Below are 8,111 nucleotides of genomic sequence, written 5' to 3'. Positions count from 1 at the left end.
ATAATTTTAAATCCCACGGACCACTAATATGAATTTTGACTGATGGTGGCTTGCTGACGTTTTCCCAGTGTCTCTGCAGAAAGCAGCAGAGACCCTGGGAAAATCCCCAGAAAAGTCTGCAGGAAAATTTCCCACCCTGTTTTTCTACCAATCGATCATTCTTTATTTGGAATCACAGGATACCATCTCCAGTTCCATTCTCAGAGGGAGATAGAGAGAAAGAGAGACTTTTGGCTTCATGCAAGGAAAGCAGCAGAAGCCTTTCTTTCTCTCCTCCAAACTCTGCCAGAATGGCGAATCCTCTTGGAGCAGGATGCCTTACAGAATCCCAAAGACTCATTTCTGGCGGAGTTTGGGGGAGAGAAAGACTTTTGCTGCTTTCCTTGTGTGCAGCCAAAAGCAGAAGAAAGAAGCAAAAAGAAGCAGCCCGGTGGCCAGGCCAGGCGTGTGGGGTGAGTGGGGCAAGTTTATTTTATTTATTTATTTATTTGATTTGCCAATTGTTTACAAGATAATAAGTATAAATGTATACATAGTTGTGAATACATGAAATGGGTACATATAAGAAAAATAAAAGAATAAGAGAAACAATAGGACAGGGACGGTAGGCACGTTGGTGCGCTTATGCACGCCCCCTACAGACCTCTTAGGAAAGGGGTGAGGTCAATAGTAGACAGTCTAAGGTTAAAGTTTTTGGGGTTTGGGGAAGAAACTACAGAGTCGGGTAGAGTATTCCAGACATTGACCACTCTATTGCTGAAGTCGTATTTCCTGCAATCAAGTTTGGTGCGGTTTACTTTGAGTTTGTATCTATTGTGTGCTCTTGTGTTGTTATGGTTGAAGCTGAAGTATTCATTGACAGGTAGGACATTGCAATGTATGATTTTATATACCATGCTTAAGTCAGACCGAAGACGGCGTAATTCAAGGTTTTCAAGTTCTAGAATTTCAAGTCTGGTGGCATAAGGTATTCTACAACGAGTAGAGGAGTGGAGAACTCTTCTTGTGAAATATTTCTGGACTTTCTCAATTGTGCTAATATCAGATACGTAGTGTGGGTTCCAGACTGATGAACTGTATTCGAGTATTGGTCTAGCAAATGTTTTGTATGCTCTGGTTAGTAGTGTGATATTACCAGAGAAAAAGCTACGTAGGATTAGGTTAACAACTCTTAATGCCTTTTTGGCTATGTAGTTGCAGTGGGCTCTAGCACTTAGATCATTAGAGGTGAGTATTCCAAGGTCCTTTACAGAGCTTGAGTCATCAACAAGATCTTGACTATTCAGCTTGTATTTTATTTTCTGATTTTTTTTGCCAATATGTAAGACAGAGCATTTATTTGTTGAGATTTGAAGTTGCCATTTGTTTGACCACTCTGATACATAGTCAAGATCTTTTTGTAGGGTAGCAGTATTGTCTGTGGTATTGAACAGCTTTACATCATCAGCGAAGAGAACGCAATTGCTCTTAATATGATCACAGAGGTCGTTTATGTAGAGTATGAAGAGAGTTGGTCCTAGAACACTGCCTTGGGGAACACCACTATTGACAGGTACTGGATTTGATAGTACGCTCCCGATTTTGACCATTTGTTGTCTGTTTGACAGGAATGCTTCTATCCAGTTATTCAGTTGTCCAGAGATACCGTAGGATTTTATTTTTAGGAGTAGTTTGTCGTGTACCACTGAATCAAAGGCTTTACAGAAGTCTATGTAGATTGCGTCTATTGCTTTGCCCTGGTCGAGTTGTGTCGTCCATATGTTTTTTGCAGTGTAAGAGTTGCAGATTACAGGATAGTTTTTTCTGAAACCAAATTGTTTATTGGAGAGTAGGTTATTTGTCTCTAAGTGAAGGATGATGGATTGGTTGATAATTGATTCCATGACTTTACAGGTGACGCAGCATAAGGAGATTGGCCTGTAATTTTCAACTAGGCTTGGGTCTCCCTTTTTGAAGATGGGGATGACTGTGGCTTGTGACCATAGGTTAGGCAAGGAGCTGGTTCTGAAAGATTTTTCAAAGATTATGCTTAGAGGTTTGGCTATGGCAGTGGATAGCTTTCTTAAGAAGTAGGCACATATTCCATCCGGTCCAATAGATAGAGATGGTTTTAGGTTGCGTAGTGCTTTTTCAACATTGTCTTCTGTGAAATTGATATGTATTAGATCATTGTTGTTATCTGTGGTACGGCTAGGAAATACTGGGCATGATCCATTGCTGTTTACAAATACTGAGCCGAAGAATGTGTTAAAGATGTTGGCTTTAATGGTGTCGTCGTTGCAGTCTTTACCATCAGGTCCTATCAAGGGAGGGATGGACCTTGAGTCTTTCTCCCCTCCACTCTTTCCTGCCTCCCCTCACTACCTCGTGTTGTTCACAATGCAAGCAACACAAGCCTTGTGTTCCTGAGGGCCATGTGGGCAGCACAGCCTTGTGTTCCTGTGCAGCCTGGATTAAATGCTTTAGGAGTGCTTTGGGGGTGACATTTCTCTGCGGACCACCAGAATTTTCTCACGGACCACCAGTGGTCCCCAGCCCACTGGTTGGCAACCACTGCTCTATCTGAACTAAGGATAAATTTCCTGACAGAACAATTAATCAGTGGAACAACTTGCCTCCAGAAGTTGTGAAGGCTCGAACACTGGAAATTTTAAAAAAGATGTTGGGATAACCATTTGTCTGAAGTGGTGTAGGGTTTCTTGCCTAAGCAGGGGGTTGGACTAGAGTTAAAATAAGCAAAAAAATAGTAAGAGAACACCTGTCTGATCTTGATGAAAACAAATCACCGGGGCCTGACGGATTACATCCCAGAGTTGTTTTAAAGGAGCTGGCAGAGGTCATTTCAGAACCACTGCATCATATCTTTCAAAAATCCTGGAGCACCGGGGAACTACCAGAGGACTGAAAAAGAGCTGATGTGGTTCCCATCTTCAAAATAGGGGAAAAAAACAGACCCAGGAAACTATAGACCAATCAGCCTAACATCAATATCTGGGAAGATACTGGAAAAAATAATAAAAAAACAGATCTGCCAACATCTAGAAACAAGTAAAGTAATAACTAGCAGTCAGCATGGGTTTGTTAAAAACAGATCATGCCAAACCAATCTTATTTCATTCTTCAATACAGTGACTAAATTAGTAGACTAGCAAAATACTGTGGACATAATATATTTAGATTTCAGCAAGGCATTCGACAAAGTAGACCACAACCTACTTCTTAGTAAGCTAGAAAAAAGTGGAATAGATAGCACCACCACTAGATGGACTCGCAACTGGCTGGCAAACCGTACTCAACGAGTAGTCCTTAATGGGTCTAAGTCTACATGGAGGGAAGTAAGCAATGAGGTGCCACAAGTTTTAGGATCAGTACTCTTCAATATCTTCATTAACAACTTAGATGAGGGAATAGAAGGGGAACTTATCAAATTTGCAGATGATACTAAGCTGGCAGGAATAGCTAACACCCAAGAAAATAGGCTCAAGATCCAGATGGATCTTGACAGACTAGAACACTGGGCCGTATCTAACAAAACAAGAAAAGTAAAGTCCTACACTTAGGCAAGAAAAACCAAAAGTACACATATAGCCTGGGTGAAACCAGGCTCAATAGCAGTAACTGTGAGAGGGTTCTTGGAGTCTTAGTGGACAACCAGCTAAATATGAGCCAGCAGTGTGCAGCAGCAGCCAAAAAAGCTAATGCAATCCTAAATTGTATTAACAGAGGGATACAATCAAGATCAAGGGAAGTACTAATACCACTCTATAAAGCCTTAGTAAGACCACACCTAGAGTACTGCATCCAGTTTTGTTCACCACATTATAAAAAAGATGTTGAGACTCTAGAAAAAGTACAGAGAAGAGCAACCAGGATGATTGGGGGACTGGAGGCTAAAACATACAACAAATGTTTGCAGGAACTGGGCTTGGCTAGTCTAGTAAAGAGAAGGACCAGGGGAGACATGATAGCAGTCTTCCAATATTTGAGGGGCTGCCACAGGGAGGAAGGGGTCAAGCTATTTTCTAAAGCACCTTTAGGCCAGATGAGGAATAATGGATGGAAACTGAACAAGAAGAGATTTAACCTGGAAATAAGGAGAAACTTTCTGACAATGAGAACAATCAACCAATGGAACAGCTTGCCCTCGGAAGTTGTGGGAACGCCATCACTTGAGACTTTCAAGAAGAGATTGGACTGCCATTTGTCAGAAATGGTGTAGGGTCTCCCGCTTGGGTGGGGGGTTGGACTAGATGACCTCCAAGGTATCTTCCAACTCTACTCTATTCTACTCTATTCTTTAATAGTAGAATAGAAGTTAATGCTAACAATAATTTGGGACTTTTAGATGTGAATGCATCTGGACCAAATTATGAAATCAACAGATCCAATTCCTCTTCCAAAAAAACCTCAAGGTGGTTTATAAATTGATTGTAACTAAGCAATTTCAAATTATTAATATTCTTAGTAGCTTGTGACTTAAAGAAAATACCTGCAATCTTGGAGTGAAATTGTCCCAGAATATAAGTTTGTCGTTTGAGTTAGAGTCAAAGCTGTGTTTCCAATATATTCCAAATGGGCCTGATAACCTTTAATGAAGGACATTTTCGAATATTTGAAATAATGGAACTAATTTTTCCCCCATTTATAAAGTAGTTGTGTCCAAAGTGGGTTTTTACTTAATCACTTATATTTCTTAGGTACCAACCCTTTAAGATAAGCCAAGCCAGCTACAAAAATTACCAAAATGTTCTTTGAATCTTGAATTCAGTGCCTGAATTTTGATCACATGATCCAAAAGGGTTGCTGCAAAGGTCATAACTGAAAAATGGTCATAAGTCACATTTTTCAGGGCCATTGTAGCTTTGAACTAAATGAACTATTGTAAATCGAGTGCTACCTGCATATTTGTCATTTTCTCTTCTATCAACAGCAGTTCTGTACTGAAGAAGGTTCCTTATTTTCAGCCAACACATTCTCCACATAGGTTTGCATGTAAAATCTGAAATCCCCAATTTTTTCCCAATTATATCTAGTACGATTAAATACCAAAGGGTGTGTAGTCAGTCAGTAAAGACGTTGGGCATTGATGCAACATATCCCAACCAATAACATTGTTTCCAAATACAGATAAGTTATTGACAAGTTATCTCGCCCGCTGTAAATTCTAGAGATATTTGAGCTTGGTTGTGAAAACCAAGTGTTGGAAGCAAAGCACAGCTCATGTTACTAATTCAAAGAAGCAATAAATTATTCATTACATTATTAATTCGACAGCCCTCCAGCTATTTTTCCTTTCCAGAGAGCCTGCAACGAGGATACTTTTTGCTGTTTTTGCTTCTCTGAGGATGCCACAGATGCTTCTCAAACACTTTTTCCCCATAATTTTCTTGAGCACAGCAAACGGAATAAATGCCAAGACAGGTAAATGAAAGGGCTTCGGGGTGTGGAAGCAGCATTCTCAATTAGTTTGCAGAATCCTTACTTTTTAAATAGAATGTCTTAAGTTTCTTTTCCATGCCCATCTGAGATACTTCAGAAAATTAGCTGCCGTTGAGAGAAATATTATCTATACTAATGACACTCTTTGGGCAATGTTTTCAGCAGTCTGTTTGGGGTATTTTGGAAATTTTTTAAAAAACACTTACAAATGTTGTCTAATCCAGCCTAGAGATCTTAAGTGTGATCAATTATCAACTGGAAGTGAATCCAAATATTCACTCCCTATTGGAATGAATGGGAAACACTCATGCCATCTCATGGCTGTAACAGACTGGAAATTTCTTCCCCTATTCCTCCTGTGAAGATTAGGTATGATAGGAGAGGACAACATTTGTACAGGTAGTCCTCGACACAATTGAGCCCAAAATTTCCATTGCTAAGCAAGACAATTGTCAAGGGAGTTTTGCCCCATTTTATGATCTTTCTTGCCGCAATTGTTAAGTGAATCTGGCATCCCCATTGACTTAGCTTGTAAGAAGGTTGCAGGTGGCACCACATGATCCCAAGAAACTGCAACTATCATAAATACATGCCAGCTGCCAAGCTTCTGAATTTTGATCATGTGACCATGGGAATGCTGCAATGGTCATAAGTGTAAAAAATGGTCATAGGTCACTTTTTCAGTGCCACTGTAACTTTGAACAATCATTAAATGAATGGAGGTAAGTAGAGGATTCTTCATTACTTCACACAATTTCATTGATAAACTTACAACTATGTTTACAATAGTCTACTAGACATGTGGTTTCTCTTTTACTAATTTTTCACTGATTTCTTAGAATGTACTATCTGTAGGCTAGTCTATTTGAATAAAGTTAAGGACAATGGTTAAATATTTACAATATGCAAAGAAATACTGGGGGGTAAATCCCTATCTGGATTTTTGAATTCATGCCAAAATTCTGTCCTAAACTCTGTAGAAGTACCAATCTCTTTCTTTGATTAAAAAAACCATATTTCCCACCTTACCACCTCCCAGTATCTTTTACTGAGAGTTTAACACAATGTTACTGACAATTAAATAGTCTTCCCAGATTAGACTCTGTTTGAAAGAGTCTGATTTGTAAAATATAAGTGTCAAAACAATTATCCTTTCAAGACATAATCAGAGAAGAGAATTATACTTATGTTCAATGCATAAATAGGAAGGAAGGAAGGAAGGAGGGAGGGAGGGAGGGAGGGAAGGAAGGAAGGAAGGAAGGAAGGAAGGAAGGAAGGAAGGAAGGAAGGAAGGAAGGAAGGAAGGAAGGAAGGAAGGAAGGAAGGAAGGAAGGAAGGAAGGAAGGAAGGAGAAAAATACAATTTAAAAAGTATATTTTCCATAGAGAATGAATAATTGCATAAAGTCAGACAACATGATATCTTGGAGAAACATATCTATGAAACTAAGATTTAAATAAGATTTTTTTTCTAATGTGGAATCTTCTAATTTACATAGAAGGAAAAGGAATAATAAGGAAAGCATTAAGATATTCAAAGTGTCATAATAATAGGTGACTTTAATTACTCTCTTATAGACATGGTAAAGGCATGTTCTGGTGAAAAAAAAGAACTAATATCTGTTGGTTATGGACACAATTGTGGAGAAAGTAATTTTGTTGATGTCAAAACAAATGCCAATATTGGCAAAATGAAATGCAAGTGGATCATAACGAGACACAAATGTTAAAGAACAATCATATTACTCTGAAACAGAAAACTATCAGGCAGCTGGTCTACTGAATAATGTAAATTCAAAAGGAAGTAAATGATGCTTCCAAAAAGCTTAAACATTTTTTTAATCTGTCCTTTTTGGACAATATATAGGATATATTCAAGGACCACCTTGTCTGTAAACCCAATCTGAGGATGAGGATGATTCAATCATGTCTGACTCATGGTGATTCTTTGGGCCAGATATCTCCATATTTTCCAATCTTTTACTACTACTTTGAATTTTTCTATGTTCTAGCTGGTGTCAGCTTTGATGGTGTCCAGCAGCCTGTTTTCCATTTACCGAGTCCAAACTAATTGTTTTCTCCAGTGAAATCTCTGGCATGACATATTCAAAATAAGTGAGATGCAGTTTCATGATTTTGCCTTCCATTGACATGTCTGGTGTTATATACTCCAGTACAGTAAGGTCTATCTAGCGCTCTACAAAGAATTCAGGCTGGTCCAAGTTGATATGAAGATAGTCCACTGTGACATCAAGCCCAGATCCAGGGAGAGATTTGATGAACAGAGCCCTCTTGTTCTATACCAGAGGTCTCCAAACTTGGCAACTTTAAGATTTGTGGATTTCAACTTCCAGAATTCTGGGAGTTGTAGTCCACAAGTCTTAAAGTTGCCAAGTTTGAAGACCCCTGTTCTACACTTTAACATACCCCTCCACACACACACACACATAAGTTCTATATTTGTTGAATAAAATTTTAATGGGAACTGAGCTATGAAGTATATTGGAGTCAACTAGCTAATTTGTTTTTTTAGATTTCATGTAATTGCTGCCAAAAATTTAGAATAAAAAAGATACAATTATTTAATGGCACTAGAAGAAAACACTTGACCTGCATTTGAGTATTTCAATGGCTGAGATCATAGCAAATCTTCCAGTGTGAAATCCTGCTGAA

This window comes from Notechis scutatus, chromosome 3 (assembly GCF_049901735.1).
Source record: "Notechis scutatus isolate UNSWTSFEM ecotype Mainland chromosome 3, rNotScu1.2, whole genome shotgun sequence".
NCBI classification, from domain to species: Eukaryota; Metazoa; Chordata; class Lepidosauria; order Squamata; family Elapidae; genus Notechis; species Notechis scutatus.
This window is presented reverse-complemented; position numbering follows the sequence as displayed.